Below are 20433 nucleotides of genomic sequence, written 5' to 3'. Positions count from 1 at the left end.
TGAGAAATTTATGGCTTCTCTCCAAATTATTTATAAATCTAGTTTCATTTGATTCTTTATTAGAATATCATACATTGCAGTCAAATTTTTGCTGCCTCATCTGAAGCTTAAATGGGGCAGGATCCACTTTCAAGCTTTCATTGTAATAGGCTGAATTTCATTTATTCAAGTCCTGTTGCACTGAGGACCTGAGTTCCTAGTTGACTACTCCCAGAGGCTATTTTATCACACAAGCATCACCCACATATCCACATGCTTCCTGCTTCCATAGTCAACAAGAAAGAAAATATGCTATTAAGACAGAGTCTCAAGTGTATATAATCTAATCATGGAAACTGTTCCATACCTTTGCTGTATTCTGTTGATTAGAAGCAAATTACTAAGACATACCCTATTCTAGTAAAGCAAACACCTAGAGGATGAGGTCATTGTAAACCATTTTAATGATTTATAGGACTTCCATAAGTTCTGTGAATTTTAATAAATATATAGACTTTTTTGACAGGCAGAATTAGACAGTGAGAGAGAGTGACAGACAGAGAGAAAGGTCTTCCTTCCATTGGTTCACCCCCCAAATGGCCGCTACTGCCTGCATGCTGTGCTGATCCGAAGCCAGGAGTCAGGTGCTTCCTCCTGATCTGCCATACAGGTGCAGGACCAAGCACTTGGGCCATCCTCCACTGCCTTCCCGGGCCACAGCAGAGAGCTGGACTGGAATAGGAACAACCGGGACAGAATCTGGTGCCCCAACAGGGACTAGAACCCGGGATGCTGGCGACACAGGTGGAGGATTAGCCACCCCACATATAGATTTGTTTAACCATGTCAACATGGAAGATAATATATAGTCCCAATGTCCCTGAAAACATTTCTCTGACTCCACTGTATAGCCATAGCCATCCCTACACTGAACCCTGGCCAACCACTGGCCTCTTGCCCATTGTTAAGGTTTTATCTTCTAAAACTGTCAAAATATATTTAGAATCACACACTGTATGATGTTTTGAAATCTGCTTCTTACAATCACCTATGTCTTTGAAAGTCATCCAAACTTTTAGATGTGCCGAGTTTGTTTCATTTTCCTATTGATTAATATTCCACTGCATGAGTGTGACATCCTTTGTTAATCCCTTCATTTTCATATGTGTTCATCCCTTTCACATTTGGACAGTTTGCTTTATTACTATTATGGATACAAGTGTTATGAAATTTTTGTAAAGCTTTCTTTGAGAATATTCATTCTCATTTTTTAGGCCGACACTGAGGAGATTACAGAAAAAATGTCATGAGGTTATAAGAAGTTGTTGAAATATTTTCCAGATTGCATGCTGTTTTGTATTCCTATAACCACATAGAGGAGATAAACTAGTTCCTTATCTCAATTGCACTTAATATAGTAAGAATTTTGCTTTCTCTTTATTCTATTTTGCATTATCTACTCTAGCAGTTATGGAATGGTGTCATATTACATTTATAATTGTATTGTTCTAATGACTAACAATTCACTAATTTTGTGTGTGTTTCCTTTTTGTCCTTTATTCTTTTTCTGGTGAAATCTATATTCAAGTCCTTTACCTAGTTTTTAATTGATTTGCTGTTTTTCTTAGGATTATATTTTAAGAGTTCTTTACTTGTCATTGACATAAGTCCTTTTTTATGTACACACTTTTCAAATATTTTCTTTGCAGCCTGTCTTTTGTTCCTCAAGTACAGAAGTTTTAATTTGATAAAGTTTAAATTATAAAATTTTCTTTTATATATCATGTTTTGCACATCATGTTTATGGTGAACCATTTCCCTAACATATATTATGAATATTACATCAACTTGATTTTCTTTTAAATGATATAGATTTATTTTTTTATTAAAAAAATTATTTTAATCAACTTTTGTGTACTGTCTGAAATTTTGGTAATTTCTTCATTTTGTATTTTCTTCCTTTTTATATATTTAAATGATTTTTTAAAATAGTATTTCTAATTTATTTTTCACTTTCACTCAATATCAAAATTGTCACATTTGTTTGGTTGTATTTTTGGAGATCAATCTAGTATATATTAAGTAAAGATTTCAACAGTTTACACCCACACAGAAACACAAAGTATAATATACTGTTTGAGTACTAGTTATACCATCATATCACATAGTACAACACATTGAGGACAAAGATCCTACATGGGGAGTAAGTTCACAGTGACTCCTGTTGTTGATTTAACATTGACACTCTTATTTATGGCGTCAGTAATCACCGAGGCTCTTGTCATGAGCTGCCAAGGTTATGGAAGCCTTTTGAGTTCACCAACTCTGATCTTGTTTAGACAAGGCCATAGTCAAAGTGGAAGTTCTCTCCTCCTTTCAGAAAAAGGTACCTCCTTCCTTGACGGCCCATTCTTTCCACTGGGATCTCACTCGCAGAGATCTTTCATTTAGTTGTTTTTTTTTTTTTTTTTTTTGCCAGAGTGTCTAGGCTTCCCGTGCCAAAATACTCTCATAGGCTTTTTAGCCAGATTCAAATGCCTTAAGGGCCGATTCTGAGGCCAGAGTACTGTTTAGGACCTTTGCCATTCTATGAATCTGCTGTGTATCCCACTTCCCACATTGGATCATTCTCTCCTTTTTAGTTCTATCAGTTAGTATTAGCAGACACTAGTCTTGTTTATATGATCCCTTTGACCCTTAATCCTATCATTATGATCAATTGTGATCTTAAACTGATCACTTTGAGTAGTGAGATGGCACTGAATTTGGAATCCCCTGGCACGTTTATAACTCTACCGTTTGGGGCAAGTCCAATAGAGCATGTGCAGAACTTTAGAGCATGTGCAGAACTTTACATCTCCTCCCTCTCTTATTCCAACTCATATTTATCAGGGATCATTTTTCAGTTAAATTTATATACCTGAGAATAATTGTGTGTTAATTAAAGAGTTCAACCAATAGTATTAAGTAGAATGAAAAAAATACTAAAAGGGGTAAAGTATTTAGTTCCTCGACAGTCAGGACAAGGGCTGATCAAGACATTGTTTCTCATAGTGCCCATTTCACTTCAACAGGTTTCCTTTGTGGTACTCAGTTTGTTGTCACCAACCAGGGAGAACATATGATATTTGTTCCTTTTGGACTGGCTTATTTCACTCAGCAGGATGTTTTCCAGATCCCTCCATTTTGTTGCAAATGACCGGATTTCATTTTTTTAACTGCTGTATAGTATTCTATAGAGTATATATCCCATATTTTCTTTATCCAGTCTACATTGATTAAAGATCTAAATCTACAACCTGACACCATCAAATTATTAGAAAACATTGGAGAAGCCCTGCAAGGTATAGGCACAGGCAAAGACTTTTTGGAAAAGTCCCTGGAGGCACAGGCACTCAAAGCCAAAATTAACAATTGGAATTGCATCAAATTGAGAAGTTTCTGTACTGCAAAAGAAACAGGGATGTGAAGAGGTAAGCAACAGAATGGGAAAAAATGTTTGCAAACTATGGAACCGGTAAGGATTAATAACCAGAATCTAAAAAAAGATCAAGGAACTCCACAACAACAAAATAAACAACCCACTTAAGAGATGAGCCAAGGACCTCAATAGACATTTTTCAAAAGAGGAAATCCAATGGCCAACAGACACATGAACAAATGTTCAGGATCACTAACAATCAGGAAAATGCAAATTAAAACCACAATGAGGTTTCACCTCATTCCTGTTAGAATGGCATTTTTCACATTTAAAACCATATATTTATAATTAATATGTATTTGAACTAAATTTTATTAGCCCTTTTTTAATTTCCAGATTATTACATGATCTAATATATCAATGCATTGAGATGGAAAAAAACAATTCCTCTTTGGAGCTATTGTCCTCCTATGAAATTAATGACCATTTATTTGACCAGGTTGTAATAACTTGTCATGAAGATTTAATGTGAATATGTCTTTGAGATCCTAATTTAAGACTTTTTTGGATGCATGAGAATCCCTAGAATTGGGATCAGATCAGATAGTTTATTTTTTGACAGTCCTTCATACTCTTTTCCATAATGGCTTCACTTTATTACATTCCTCTCAACTGTTTACAACAGTTCTAGCTCCTCTACTTCCTCGCCAGCACCTGCTATTTTTTTCAGTTGCTGATAGTAACTTTTCTAACAGATAATGGCTGATGCTTCATTGTTTTTCAAAAGGTTTACATGTCATTTTCAGAAAGTGAATTATTTCTAGAGCTCTACTATAAAATGTAATGTCTATAGTCAAAAATTTAGTATTATACACCTAAAATTTATCAAGATGGGAGATCCTATGTTAAATATTCTCCACACAAAAAGGAACAGAATAGGAGCAAATGAAAAATAAAACAAAAATCAGAAGGGCAGGAAGTGATGCAAATATTTATTAACAATGTGATTGTTTACAGGTGTATTCATATTTCTAAACTTACCAAATTTTTTATTATCTATTAGATATGTACTGATGCTAATATGTCATTCATATTTCAATAAAGCCATTTTAATAGTTACTAAGTAAAAAATGTTTGAATACTTGTAATTCTATTATACAAAATATTGACAACAGGAAATGCTCATATTTATGTATCTGTTACAGCTTCATCAGTCTGTAACTCTGTCATTGAAAAGGAAACAGAATAATCACAAGACTAAAAGAGAAAACATTATTAAGAAACTGGGATTGATCTCAGATACAGCTCAGTTTTCTACTGTTGTACCTGAGCGAGTATGAACAAAGGAGCTCCACACATTGATAAAATTTGATGGTCCTTTATTTGCCGGCGGTGGAGAGTGGGCTCACGCCCTAAAGAACTCTCGACCCTGAAGCCTAAAGCAACAGGGTTTATAAAGGCAAAAACCACAAAATCAGGAGGGGAATTCATGGTTGCTAGGAACAGGGGGGAATACATGGTTACTGGGGTCAAGCTGACCTAAAACCTATGGGAAACTAGTATCAATTATAATCTTGACAATACCTGTTACAATCTTATAATCCTGACATTAATCCAGGTATTGGTTTTAATTATATGTAGGACATAGACAAATTACATTTTTATCATTAGCCCAGTTGCAACCTTTTTACTTTCAAGCTTGAACAATCATGCTAGGGGGTTTCTATGCTCTGCCAAGTGTGATGTAGTGGACTGCTATTGTTCTACTGTTTTAGATCATAGTTTCACCAGAGTCTCACGGCGGGGGGGGGGGGGGGGTGCTTTCCCAGAATGGAGTCTTAAGTGCTCCAAAATGGAGTCCCTACTGTCAAGGTGCTACTTCACTACCTTCTTAAAACATGGTTTTGCTGGCCCCGTGGCTCAATAGGCTAATCCTCTGCCTGCGGTGCTGGCACACAGGATTCTAGTCCTGGTCGTGGTGCCAGGTTCTGTCCCAGTTGCCCCTCTTCCAGGCCAGATCTCTGCTGTGGCCTGGGAGTGCAGTGAAGGATGGCTCAAGTGCTTGGGCCCTGCACCCACATGGGAGACCAGGAGGAAGCACCTGGCTCCTGGCTTCGGATCAGCATGGTGCGGCCATTGGGGGTGAACCAATGGAAAAAAAAGACCTTTCTCTTTGTCTCTCTCTCTCACTGTCCACTCTACCTGTCAAAAAAAATAAAAATAAAAAAATAAAAACATGGTTTCACTTTTATGCAGTAATGATGTTAGATTAGGTTAGGAAAAAAAAAATGTTGTTTATATTTCCCCAAAATTTTTTGTTGTTGATTATTTTTCATGAAAGAGGAACTCTGGATACCTGATATAATGTCAATAAAAATAAATTTTATTTTTTTACAAGAAAGGAATAACAATAACTCTTAAATATTTTTCTCTCAACATAACAATCCCCATGGAATTTGCATTGTATTTGTACTTTCTGAAAAAAACAACTTTAAATTCTAATCTTCCATTTTTTTATATATTTTTAATTTTATTTTTATTTTATAGATTATTTATTTGAAAGTCAGAGTTACACAGAGAGAGGAGAGGCAGAGAGAGAGAGTCTTCCATCTACTGGTTCATTCCCCAATTGGCCGAAACTGCTGGAGCTGAGTTGATCCAAAGCCAGGAGCCAGGAACTTCTTCTGGGTCTCCCACGCAGGTGCAGGGGCCCAAGAACTTGGGCCATCTTCTACTGCTTTCCCAGGCCACATCAGAGAGCTGGATCAGAAGTGGAGCTGCTGGGATGGGATTCCAGCTGGTGGCCGTACGGGATGCCGGCACTGCAGGCTGTGGCTTTACCTGCTACACCACAGCACTCACCCCACTTTTTTATACCTTTAAAGCACTTACATATATATTGGTTTCTAAAAAAAATTGTTTTTATTTTTATCTTCCTATTTTTAGTAACATTTAACATGATATTTATCTCCAAGCTTTTAACACTGCCTTAAAATTTTGCATTACTTATTAAAATCATCATAGCAAAAAAATATGAACAGCTAGTCTTCTGAATGTGTGTGTGCATGTACATGTATGTAATACCTAAATCTCTGATAATAAGTTACATAAAAGGTAGTTCCGGGATAAATTATTTTTATATTTGTAACACATTAATGTACAAGCAGTTATTCGTGATTTTTTTTTTTTTTTTTTTTTTTTTTTTTTTTTTTTTTTTTGACAGGCAGAGTGGACAGTGAGAGAGAGAGACAGAGAGAAAGGTCTTCCTTTGCCGTTGGTTCACCCTCTAATGGCCGCCGCGGTAGCGCGCTGCGGCCGGCGCACCGCGCTGTTCCGATGGCAGGAGCCAGGTGCTTCTCCTGGTCTCCCATGGGGTGCAGGGCCCAAGCACTTGGGCCATCCTCCACTGCACTCCCGGGCCACAGCAGAGAGCTGGCCTGGAAGAGGGGCGACCGGGACAGGATCGGTGCCCCAACCGGGACTAGAACCCGGTGTGCCGGCGCCGCAAGGCGGAGGATTAGCCTGTTGAGCCACGGCGCCGGCAGTTATTCGTGATTTTAAAATGAAACTTGCCACAGTGACAAATTTAAAATGTTTCATTCTGAAAGCCTCTTTTAAAGTAGTTTCTGATGTGAAAAAGCACAATCTTGCAAATATTTTAGGTATTTTGGCCTTTTCCAGTTCTTAAAATAGCCTTTAGAATTCCTTTTGACTTTTAAGAACTTATCCAGATGATCTTTTTGCTGAAAACTTCGTCTACCAAAAGGTCAAGAAAACTATGGAGATCACTTAAGGAGCTATGTAGGTTAGATGCTTAATCTTAACGACTGTTACTAAGAAAATGATCTAGTTAAGATGATGAATATTCCTCAATTGATAGGAATAATTGAGGCTTTTTCAGAGTTATTTGAATATTCCCTCTGTTTTAAAGAATAATATATTTTTCAATGAAATCAGAGTTTAAAAAGTTCAAAATGATTTTTTTTCATTTAATCACAGGTTTCTTCAATTCATGCATTGTGTCAAACTTTAAAAGAAATTAAATCTAGTTATCAAATATTTAGAACTGTGACCTGCAAATTATTTTAAACATTACAGAGAAGTTCCAGAGTGTGATCCCAGTGATTTTCATGGTAAGGTGACAAGTGCAAATGTTCCAACATTAAACAGATTTATGGAAACTAGCTCCATGCTCTGCTTCTCTGTCTCTCTCCAAGAAATGCATGGTAAGTTCAGCTGTGCATGTCCACTGCTGGGACATTAGAAAATCTGTGCTAACTCTTTTTTTTAGCTGTATATAGAGAAGTCATCCAATTTTCTCTGAGAGCTGTCACCCATATACCCCTTCCCTTTTTTTGTCTTCATTTTGTCTATTCTTATGGAATTGTAGAACTCCAATTATTAGTTATTTATACTGTCTTTTAGTCACAGCTGGAATTGGTTTTGCACAGTTATAGGAGAACACAACAATCAATTTATGCTCAGACTCACTTTGCATATGCTACTATACTGATCCTTTTGGGTATGTGTCATAATTTTTATCTATATCTGCAACAACCACTTTTTCATACTACATTTTAAAATTAATGAAGCTTATGACTATTTTTTAACAATTGCAGTATTTGAGCCTACTTTAAAATGTTAGAATATAAAAACTGCTGAAAATGGTTTCCTGATTCATTAAATAGTCTATGCTTTATTTTTTGGTCAGAATATGGTTTTCAGATTTCATTAAGATCCCCCTTTCTGAGGGCAATGTCATCTAGGTGGCGCTGTGAAGACTTTCACCCAGGATGGCTCCCTCCTGGGAGTCTCCCCTCTAGTTCTTGAGTCCCCTCTTCCTATAGACTTCTGGAATCTGATAAAATGGGTTGAGGTAAGAGCAGGCCCCGGGAGGGAGGTTACCACTGAGGAGCTCGGGCCGCTATCAAGATGATGTAAGTACTCATAACTGGCTCTCAGAAACCGCTACAACAGCAAACACTGCAGGAATGGGAGTCTAGATGTCAGCCAAAGTCTGCGGCTTGAGTCTCCACACGCTAATGCCTCAGAATGACTCCACAACTGAGGGACTTCAAAGCAAAATATCTTGTTAGACAAACTCAGTGTTTTGGCTTTGATATGGAGACATTTTCTCTAGCTCTGAATTTACTGGACAAATTTTTATCTAAAATGAAGGTACAGATCAAGCACCTTGAATGTGTTGGTCTGAAATGTTTTTATTTGGCTGTAAAATAAATAGAAGAAAGGAATGCTCCATTGGCAACTGACTTGATCTGAATAATTCAGTATAGGTTCACAGTTTTAGACTTGAGAATGGAAAAGATTGTATTGGAGAAAGTATGTTGGAAAGTCAAGCTACTACTGCCTTTCAGTTTCCTTCTTTTTTTTTTTCATTTATTAAACTTTTATTTAATGAATACAAATTTCCAAAGTACAGCTTATGGGTTACAATGGCTTTCCCCCTCCCATAACTTCCCTCCCACCCACAACCCTCCCCTTTCCCGCTCCCTCTCCCATTCCATTCACATCAAGATTCATTTTCAATTCTCTTTATATACAGAAGATCAGTTTAGTATATATTAGGTAAAGATTTCAACAGTTTGCCCCCATATAGCAACACAAAATGAAAAAAATACTGTTGGAGTACTAGTTATAGCATTAAATAACAGTGTACAGCACATTAAAGACAGAGATCCTACATAATATTTTTTTTAAAAAAATAATTAATTTTCCAATTTAACACCAGGTTTTTTTTTTTCATTTCCAATTCTCTTTATATACAGAAGATCGATTTAGTATATATTAAGTAAAGATTTCATCAGTTTGCACCCACACAGAAACACAAAGTGTAAAAATATTGTTTCAGTACTAGTTATAGCATCACTGCACATTAGACAACACATTAAGGGCAGATCCCACATGGGATGTAAGTACACAGTGACACCTGTTGCTGACTTAACAATTTGAAACTCCTGTTCATGGCGTCAGTAATCTCCCTAGGCTCTAGTCATGAGTTGTCAGGGCTATGGAAGCCTTTAGAGTTCGCTGCCTTTGGTCTTATTCTGATAGGGTCATAGTCAAAGTGGAAGTTGTCTCCTCCCTTCAGAGAAAGGTACCTCCTTCTTTGATGGCCCCGTTCTTTCCACTGGGATCTCACTCGCAGAGATCTTTCATTTAGGTCTTCTTCTTTTTTTTTTCCCCCCAGGGTATCTTGGCTTTCCATGCCTAAAATACTCTCATAGGCTCTTCAACCAGATCCAAATGCCTTAAGGGCTGATTCTGAGGCCAGAGTGTTGTTTAGGACATCTGCCATTCTATGAGTCTGCTGTGTATCCCGCTTCCCATGTTGGATCATTCTCTCCCTTTTTGGTTCTATCAGTTAGTATTAGCAGACATTTGTCTTGTTTGTGTGATCCCTTTGACTCTTAGACCTATCAGAGCCATCAATTGTGAACTGAAATTGATCACTTGGACTAGTGAGATGGCATTGGTACATGCCACCTTGATGGGATTGTATTGGAATCCCCTGGCACATTTCTAACTCCACCATTTGGGGCAAGTCTGATTGAGCATGTCCCAAATTGTACATCTCCTCCCTCTCTTTTTCCACTCTTAAATTTAACAGGGATCACTTTTCAGTTAAAATTTAAACATCTAAGAATAATTGTGTGTCAATTACAGAGTTCAACCACTAGTACTAGAACAACAACTACAACAACAACAACGAATACTAAAAAGGATATAGTATTACATTGTACATCTAGAGTCAGGACAAGAGCTGATCAGGTCATTGTTTCTTATAGTGTCCATTTCACTTAACAGGTTTCCCCTTTGGTGCTCAGTTGTCACGGATCAGGGAAAACAAATGATATTTTCTCTTTGGGACTGGCTTAATTCACTCAGCATGATGTTTTCCAGATTCCTCCATCTTGTTGCAAATGACCGGGTTTCATTGTTTCTTACTGCTGTATAGTATTCTATGGAGTACATGTCCCATAATTTCTTTATCTAGTCTACTGTTGATGGGCATTTGGGTTGGTTCCAGGTCTTAGCTATTGTGAATTGAGCTGCAATAAACATTAATGTGCAGATGGCTTTTTTATTTGCCAAATGAGAATGGAAAAGATTGTATTGGAGAAAGTATGTTGGAAAGTCAAAGCTACTACTGCCTTTCGGTTTCTGCAACTCAATCATTCACTCATTCAAGAGAACTTGTCATTTGAAAGGAGAAATAGCCCTTAATTTTGAAAGACTTGAAGCTCAACTTAGGGAAGGTATGTCACTGCAGCATCATATTCTCTAGAACAAAGTCTCCTGTGTTGGCTTTTTGTATCATTTTATTAGAGATCCAAGCACAGAAGTGTGTAGAGCTAACAGAAGGAGTAGAATATCTTCAGAAACATTCCAAGATAAATGACAGAGATTTGACCATCTAGCAAGACTTTGTATCCAAGTGTTTAACTCTGTATTCATCAAACAACTGTTCAAAGTCAAATATTCAGAATTTGAAACGGATTGTTTCTGGGCCTACTGCATGACAATTGAGGCATGATACTATAGAATAACTCACTTTTCAACAATTCCTGAAATGGCTCCTCTCCTTAATTCATGAATTTTGATCATTGTAATTCTCCATATAGAGAAAATTACCCAGGGCTATAATTTTCTTACAACTGAAGAATTAAAATATCAATTGTATTCAAAGTCAACAAATGGAGTTGCAATAGCAAAGGGGAAGTGACTTCGCTGATCTGGTCAGCTATATTTGAAACTATTTACCATATACAGTACCCCAAAGGTAAAGAATTATTCAACTTCTAGTAAGTATGTTAGTCATTTCATTAATCAGTTTAAGAAGGTATCTTCCTCAACAACCCAAGTTTTAAAAGTAGTAGTAATATCACATTTTCTTATTGCACATTATCTTTCTCTATATAGGCTGAAGCTCTGGCTCATTTAAAGATATACTAGCTGAGTATCAAACTTTTGGATTAAACTTTTGGATCATATATGGACTAGTTTGAGAATGTTAGCTTATAAGTAAGATCAACATGAAGTTGGACAGTGTATTTTATAGAAAGCAAGATACAGCAGATCATTGTTGACATTGGGTGTCTGGAAACTGCAAGGTGTTTCAACACTGTAGTTACTATGATATTTAGAATTCTAGAAAAGTAGTTACATGCATAAAATTAAATTTGGGGTCACTGCATATCCATTTTTGCTGTTTAAATTGCTTAAATAGTAATAATGGTTTATCTTTTTCCACTCAAAATTAAATTAGTGTTTAACATAAAAAAATCCCCTCTTCCTGCAGCATTTAAATAGTTGATGTTTTATTTACTTATTTTTTTTTGTATTTTGAGTGTTACCATTAATTTTGCTATTGAATTCTTATGTATGTATTTCATACATACAGATTCAGGAAAATAGTGATACTTCCCTCCCTCCTACCCATACTCCAACCCTTCTTCTTTTTCTCTTCCATTACTACTCTTAATTTTTTCAAAGATCTATTCTTTTAGTTTTAAATATAAATGCCCAAGAAAGCACTGACAGACACATAAAAGATATAAAACTAAAGAGGAAATAGCAAAATGAAGAGTGGAAATCACTGAAGAAAATATTGATAAAACAATTAGTGTCTTTGAGAGAACTCCAAAACATTCATAGAAAAAATGGAATTGAAATACATTTATTTTTTTGCAAATTTTTAAATGCATGTATGATTTATTTTTATGATACATATTTTTGTGAATTTTTTCCTATTTTTAAAAATTTATTCATTTATTTGAAACACAGAGTGACAGGGAAAGTCAGAGAAGACAGAGAGAGAGAAAGAGAGATCTTCCATCTGCTGGTTCACTCCCCAGTTGGCTGCAACAGTTGTGTCTGGGGAGGTGGTTGCCAGAGTCAGGAACTCCAGGACTCATACAGGGGTGGCAGGTATCATTCACAGATTTCTCAGGCACATTAGCAAGGAGCTACATTGGAAGTTAATGGTTTGTGAACTTTTTTAAGAAATCTGATATGCTTTTTTATTTTTATTTATTTATTGATTGATTTTTTAAACTTTTATTTAATGGATATAAATTTCCAAAGTACAGCTTATGGATTACAATGGCTTCCCCCCTCCCATAACTTCCCACCCACCCACAACCCTCCCCTTTCCCACTCCCTCTCCCCTTCCATTCACATCAAGATTAATTTTCAATTCTCTTTATATACGGATCAGTTTAGTATATATAAGATTTCAACAGTTTGCCCCCATATAACAACACAAAGTGAAAAATACTGTTGGAGTACTAGTTATAGCATTAAATCACAATGTACAGCACATTAAGGACAGAGATCCTACATGATATATTTTTTAAATTAATTAATTTTCTATGCAACTTCCAATTTAACACCAAGTTTCTTTTAAATTTCAATTATCTTTATATAGAGAAGATCGATCCAGTATATACTAAGTAAAGATTTCATCAGTTTGCACCCACACAGAAACACAAAGCTTAAAATACTGTTTTAGTACTAGTTATAGCATCACTTCACATTGACAACACATTAAAGACAGATCCCACATGAGACGTAAGTACACAGTGACTCCTGTTGCTGACTTAACAATTTGACACTTTTGTTTATGGCGTCAGTAATCTCCCTAGGCTCTAGTCATGAGTTGCCAGGGCTATGGAAGCCTTTAGAGTTCGCTGCCTTTGGTCTTATTCTGATAGGGTCATAGTCAAAGTAGAAGTTGTCTCCTCCCTTCAGAGAAAGGTACCTCCTTCTTTGATGGCCCCATTCTTTCCACTGGGATCTCACTCGCAGAGATCTTTCATTTAGGTCTTTTTTTTTTTCTTTTCCATGGTATCTTGGCTTTCCATGCCTAAAATACTCTCATGGGCTCTTGTGCCAGATCCGAATGCCTTAAGGGCTGATTCTGAGGCCAGAGTGCTATTTAGGACATCTGCCATTCTATGAGTCTGCTGTGTATCCCACTTCCCATGTTGGATCTTTCTCTCCCTTTTTGGTTCTATCAGTTAGTATTAGCAGATACTTGTCTTGTTTGTGTGATCCATTTGACTCTTAGACCTATCAGAGCCATCAATTGTGAGCTGAAATTGATCACTTGGACTAGTGAGATGGCATTGGTACATGCCACCTTGATGGGATTGTATTGGAATCCCCTGGCACATTTCTAACTCCACCATTTGGGGCAAGTCTGATTGAGCATGCCCCAAATTGAACATCTCCTCCCTCTCTTTTCCCCACTCTTATATTTAATAGGGATCACTTTTCAGTTAAAATTTAAACACCTAAGAATAATTGTATGTTAATTACAGATTTCAACCACTAGTACTAGAACAAAAAAATACTAAAATGCATAAAGATTTACATTGTATATCAACAGTCAGGACAAGAGCTGATCAGGTCATTGTTTCTTATAGTGCCCATTTCACTTCAACAGGTTTCCCCTTTGGTGCTCAGTTAGCTGTTACCGATCAGGGAAAACAAATGATATTTTCTCTTTGGGACTGGCTTAATTCACTCAGCATGATGTTATCCAGATTGCCCATCTTGTTGCAAATGACTGGATTTCATTGTTTCTTACTGCTGTATAGTATTCTATAGAATACATGTCCCATTTTTTTAAAAAATTTTTGACAGGCAGGGTGGACAGTGAGAGAGAGAGACAGAGAGAAAGGTCTTCCTTTTGCCGTTGGTTCACCCTCCATTGGACACCGCAGCCGGCGGGCTGTGGCCGGCGCACCACGCTGATCCGATGGAGGAGCCATGTGCTTATCCTGGTCTCCCATGGGGTGCAGGACCCAAGTACTTGGGCCATCCTCCACTGCACTCCCTGGCCACAGCAGAGAGCTGGCCTGGAAGAGGGGCAACCGTGACAGAATCCGGCGCCCCTACCGGGACTAGAACCTGGTGTGTCGGCGCCGTTAGGCAGAGGATTAGCCTGTTGAGCCGAATAATTTCTTTATCCAGTCTACTGTTGATGGGCATTTGGGTTTGTTCCAGGTCTTAGCTATTGTGAATTGAGCTGCAATTAACATTAATGTGCAGACGGCTTTTTTATTTTCCAATTTAATTTTCTTTGGGTAAATTCCAAGGAGTGGGATGGCTGTGTCCTGTGGTAGTGCTATATTCAGGTTTCTGAGGAATCTCCAGACAGACTTCATAGTGGCTTTACCAGTTTGCATTTCCACCAACAGTGGGTTAGTGTCCCTTTTTCCCCACATCCTCTCCAGCATCTATTGTTGGTAGATTTCTGAATGTGAGCCATTCTAACCGAGGTGAGGTGAAACCTCATTGTGGTTTTGATTTGCATTTCCCTGATTGCTAGTGATCTTGAACATTTTTTCATGTGTCTGTTGGCCATTTGGATTTCCTCTTTGGCAAAATATCTATTGAGGTCCTTGGCCCATCTCTTGAGTAGGTTGTTTGTTTTGATGTTGTGGAGTTTCTTGATTTCTTTGTAGATTCTGGTTATCAACCCTTTATTGCATAGTTTGCAAATATTTTTTCCCATTCTGTCGGTTGCCTATTCACTGTTTCTTTTGAAGTACAGAAACTTCTCAATTTGATGCTATCCCAAATGTTAATTTTGGTTTTGACTGCCTGTGCTTCTGGGGTCTTTTCCAAGAAGTCTTTGCCTGTACCTATATCTTGCAGGGTTTCTCCAATGCTCTCTAATAATTTGATGGTTTTGGGTCGTAGATTTAAGTCTTTAATCCATGTTGAGTGGATTTTTGTTTAAGGTGAAAGTTAGGGATCTTGCTTTATGATTCTCTACATGGAAATCCAGTTTTCTCAGCACCATTTATTAAATCGACTGTCCTTACTCCAGGGATTGGTTTTGGATCCTTAATCAAATATGAGTTGACTGTAGATGTTTGGATTGATTTCTGGTGTTTCTAGTCTGTTCCATTAGTCTATCCATCTGTTTTCAGGACATAGTACAGGGCAGTAGTTATCAATACCAGCTTTCTGATATGCTTTTAAGAGATCTACTTAGAAAATAAGGATACTCTGAATAAGATATTTTCAGAATGAAATTGCAATTAATTGAGATAAGTAGCATTTCTAAATAAAGCAATAGCAAGAATGCTTGGTAGGTTAACTTCAAGATTTGTATAAAATAAACAAAACAAATACATTTAATAGAGAAGAGAAAAATAAATGTCCCAGTGTCACCTATCTAAAGTTTCATCAAAAGAAATCAGAGCATGGGAGAGGAAAGGTGTTAATAATGCAACAACAATTTAAAAATGAGTAAAGAAATATTTTAAAATTTGAAAAATCCATGCAATTATTAACAAGAATACAAATATCTCTGATATTGTATAACACCAAGGATAAAATAGACAAACCCAAACGTTTTAAAAAAATCAGAAATAAAATTAACCAAGACACAACAAATGAAAACATACTACAAAAGAATGAAAACCATTTTGACATCACTCTTCTCATAAACAGATTACTTCTAAAACTAGAATTCTAAAACTTAAGTTTGCTAACAGGCGTGAGCTCACACCCACACACACCCACTCAAACATACATTCTGTTGTGTTGCTTTCACATGATTTCAAACTCTAAGTGATATGGGATTTGTTGTGTTAAGAACATGTAGTAAAACATTCCTCCCCATGAGAAAGCTATGTCACATCATAGAATTAATATGTTATTTACATCAACTATTGGACATACATATATACATAAAACATACATACATACATCAAAACATACATAAAATCAATTTTTTTTGACATGCAGAGTGGACAGTGAGAGAGAAAGAGACAGAGAGAAAGCTCTTCCTTTACCGTTGGTTCACCCTCCAATGGCCACCGCGGCCTGCGCGCTGCGGCCAGTGTGCTGCACTGATCCGAAGCCAGGAGCCAGGTGCTTCTCCTGGTCTCCCATGCGGGTGCAGGGCCCAAGCACTTGGGTCATCCTCCACTGCAGTCCTGGGCCACAGCAGAGAGCTGGCCTGGAAGAGGAGCAACCAGGACAGAATCCGGCGCTCTGACCAGGACTAGAACCTGGTGTGCTGGCACCGCAGGTGGAGGATTAGCCTATTGGGCCATGGCGCCAGCCATAAAATCAAATTTTTACAAACAACAGCAAGACCTTAAGCTGCAGCAATCAACTCTCTATCAGTCACTCTCCAAAGGCTGAGTGCTCAGTTTGCAGCAGTGCTGTTTTCTACCAGCCTTGCAGTTATTATTCAAACCCTTTACTCAAGAAATTTGACACTAGTATCTAGAGTCCAGGGACCTTGCATAAAGTCTGAGAACTTTGTCACGTTAGTTAGTACAGAAATGCATGCCTCAATATCTGATAAGACTTTACATTCATAGGTGCCTGATTTAGTTCCAACTGAACAAATGGAATTTAACAATTGGACTTTGTAAATGAATATGGAACTCACTATCTATAAGTTCATTTTATTAATCTATAATGTATTTCTTATTCCTTCCTGTAATTTTTCTCCTGTTTGTGAACCACGGGAAAGAAAACAATCACTTTGCAAGAAATAAACCATGTGGGGCCAGTGCTGTGACATATCAGATAAAGGTGCTGCCTGTAGTGCCAGCATCCCATATGAGTGCCAGCTTGAGTCCTGGCTGCCTCACTTCCAATATAGCTCTCTGCTGTGGCCTAGGGAGGTTGTGGAGGATGACCCAGATCCTTGGTCCCCTGCACCCATGTGGAAGACCCAAAGCAAGCTCCTGGCTCCTAGCTTTTGATAGGTGCAGCACTGCTGTTGCGGCCAGTTGGAGAATGAACCAGCGAATGTAAACCACCCCCCCACCGTTTCTCATTTCCTCTTCTGTCTGTAACTCTGCCTTTCAAAAAATAAATCAGTATTTCAAAAAAATAAACCATGTGATTCATAAAAATCATACTTAGAGCATCTTCTTATTTTAACTGTGCAAAAACTTATATACATAAAATGCATACATACACTTACATATACATATATATGTATATATATATATATAGTACATATGAGTATATGAATATGTGGATATCTTCTACTTCTCCTTCTCTGAATGACTTAGAAATGAACAAATGGAAGAAACAGCCACAAAAAATGAAATATGAGATTTGGAAAATAGTATACTAATACTGAATTGTCATTTAGGAAAATACAGTGCTGCAAATAATTAAATTTTCAAGCAAGCCATTTTAATATCTGATTCACATTTATGCAGAAAGTAAGAAGTGTTCATAAGAAAGAACACCTTGTAAAGAATATAAATTTTATTTTTCAGAGAATACAAGGTGATGATATGGAAAAATTTGAAGATATGAACAAGTATATTTTATAGAAACATAGCAAATTAAGTAAAAAAACAAAACTTCAGAGAAAACAAAAGGCAAAGTGGAAGAGATTAAAAAGTGCAGACAGGGCCGGCTCCATGGCGCACTAAGTTAATCCTCCACCTGCAGCGCCGGCATCCCATATGGATGCTCTCTGCTGTGGCCTGGGAAGGCAGTGGAGGATGGTTCAAGTGCTTGGGTGCTTGCACCCGCGTGTGAAACAGGAGGAGGCACCTGGCCCCTGGCTTTGGATCGGTGTAGCTCCGACCCTTGCAGCCATTTGGGGAGTGAACCAAGGGAAGGAAGACCTTTCTCACTGTCTGTAACTCTATCTGTCAAATAAATAAATAAAAATGTTAAAAGAAAAGAAGTGCAGGCATTTGGACTAGCAGTTAAGAAGTCTGTAGGGATACCTGCATTCCGTATCAGAGTGCCAGACTTCAAGTTATTGCTCCCAATAACCAATTCCTGCACTTTGTGGAAGACAGTGGTAATGACTCAAGTAGTAGAGTACCTGCCATGTATGTAGATAACTGGCTTGAGCTCCTTGTACAAAGCTGTTCTCCCCTTTCCTTGGGTCCATGGAACACAACTTGGAAGTAAAGCAGTAGATTTGAGCTCTGTATGTCTCCTTCCCTGTCTGTTTCTCTCTGTCTGCCTCTCAAATAAATACATAATAAATAAAAATTGCACAAAGAATTATAATCAAATATTCAAAAAATTAAAATTTGGTATACATTTGCATAATTGATGTAATATAAAATAGCCCAATCCATATACCATGGAACATCCTGTTTTGATTTTAACAAGAATAATGACTTGGGGCTCAGAACAATATTTACATGTTAACCATATATTAATGTTCATTTTTCTTCTCCTGTAGGGGAAATTTAGAATTTAATTATGACAACTGTACAGGCATTTAATGACATAGTAGCAACAGGCACTTAAAAGATAAAATTAATTATGCCTATGAAATAATTTTGGTTAAAATATGAAAATCACGGGGCTGGCGCGGTGGTGCATCAGGTTAACACCCTGCCTGAAGAGCCAGCTACCCATATGGGTGCCGGTTCGAGACTCGGCTGATCTACTTCCCGTTCAGCTCTCTGCTGTGGCCTGGGAAAGCAGTAGAAGATGGCCAAAGTCCTTGGGCCCCCGCACCCACATGGGAGACCCGGAAGAGGCTCCTTGCTCATGGCTTCGGTTTGGAGAAGCTCCAGCTGTTGTGGCCATCTGGGGAGTAAACCAGCAGATGGAAGATCTATCTCTTTCCCTGACTCTCCTTCTCTCTCTTTATAACTCTGAATTTCAAATAAATAAATAAAGTTGCTTCTACATATATACAGATGTTCATAATCATTGTGATTTTCATTTTTTTTCTTTTTTCCTTTTTTTTTTTTTTTTGACAGGCAGAGTGGACAGTGAGAGAGAGAGAGAGAGAGAGAGAAAGGTCTTCCTTTTCCGTTGGTTCACCCCCCAGTGGCCGCTGCAGCCAGCACTGATCCGAAGCCAGGAGCCAGGTGCTTCTCCTGGTCTCCCATGTGGGTGCAGGGCCCAAGAACCTGGACCATCCTCCACTGCAGTCCTGGGCTACAGCAGAGAGCTGGACTGGAAGAGGGGCAACCAGGACAGAATCCGACGCCCCGACCAGGACTAGAACCTGGTGTGCCGGTGCTGCAGGCTGATGATTAGCCTATTGAGCCATGGTGCCGGTCGTGATTTTCATTTTTTTAAAGATTTATTTATTTAAATCAGAAGTGGAGCAGCCAGGACTTGAACCAGTGCTAAATGGGATGGCGGCACTGCAGGTGGTAGCTTTATCCACTACGCCACAGTGCAGGCCCCACAGAAGTAAATTCACAAAGCTTGATAATGTGCTTATTGCTAGCTGTAGGTACAAGGTTCCATGCCTTTTAGAAAAGGCCTTAGATGAAAATAATAACAACTGGTTATTTTGAGAAGCTCTTATTTATATCCATGTGGCCCTCCTGACTGTTCTATAGATTCTGAGCTTGTATGCTGAAATGTCATACAAATAATGTAAAATAAACACAACATGTTCAGAAAGCTGAAACTGACATTAGATTAATCAAAAATAAGTTTCACGCCTGCCTGTCTTCATGGTAGGACCAATCTTGAGAGCTGAATGCATGCATTGTTAATATAATCAGTGATAGTTATAATAATGTTCACTGGATTTGTACAGTGTAACTGGGGACATATAAGTGGGAAGAAAAGTACAGGATGTTTAAAATCACATAACATTGACGAGGAAGTCAAAAGAGTGTCAAAATCTAGAACAGTATGATACAGAAATTCAGAGTGAAAATAACAAGACAATGTAACTGAACACATGAGAGACAAATGCTGGGGGAAGTGAAATTTATCTAAGATGTAAATCTTACATCTGCATATTTTATTGTTGTGCAGATATAGTGTGTCTACAGTTATCAAAATCAAGAAAGATATCCATACATTATTTGAACTAATGAAAGGAGTTTCATGAGCAACAGAAGGCTAAATTTAGAAATGGAGTGGTTGATGTCTATTCTAAGTCCCTCTGTGTAGAAGTTTCTTGTTAGGTTTTGTTACTTATTTCAATAATACTGTATAACAGAACTCCAAAAAATCAGTGGTATAAAAACAGTAAGCATTTATTTGTTAGCCTGACACATTTTAGCTGGTGACTTTTG

The 20433-nt window shown here is 37.7% G+C and overlaps 1 pseudogene; it reads left to right on the top strand.

Annotated features, from left to right (window-relative positions):
• Positions 1-8332: 8332 nt before the first annotated feature.
• LOC133751559 (cyclin-G1-like) lies at positions 8333-11015 on the top strand (annotated as a pseudogene).
• The last annotated feature ends 9418 nt before the right edge of the window (positions 11016-20433 follow it).

The sequence above is a fragment of the Lepus europaeus genome, chromosome 2 (assembly GCF_033115175.1).
Source record: "Lepus europaeus isolate LE1 chromosome 2, mLepTim1.pri, whole genome shotgun sequence".
In the NCBI taxonomy this organism is placed as follows: domain Eukaryota; kingdom Metazoa; phylum Chordata; class Mammalia; order Lagomorpha; family Leporidae; genus Lepus; species Lepus europaeus.
Note: the sequence above shows the minus strand (reverse complement) of the source record. Positions and strands in the feature narration are given on the sequence as shown.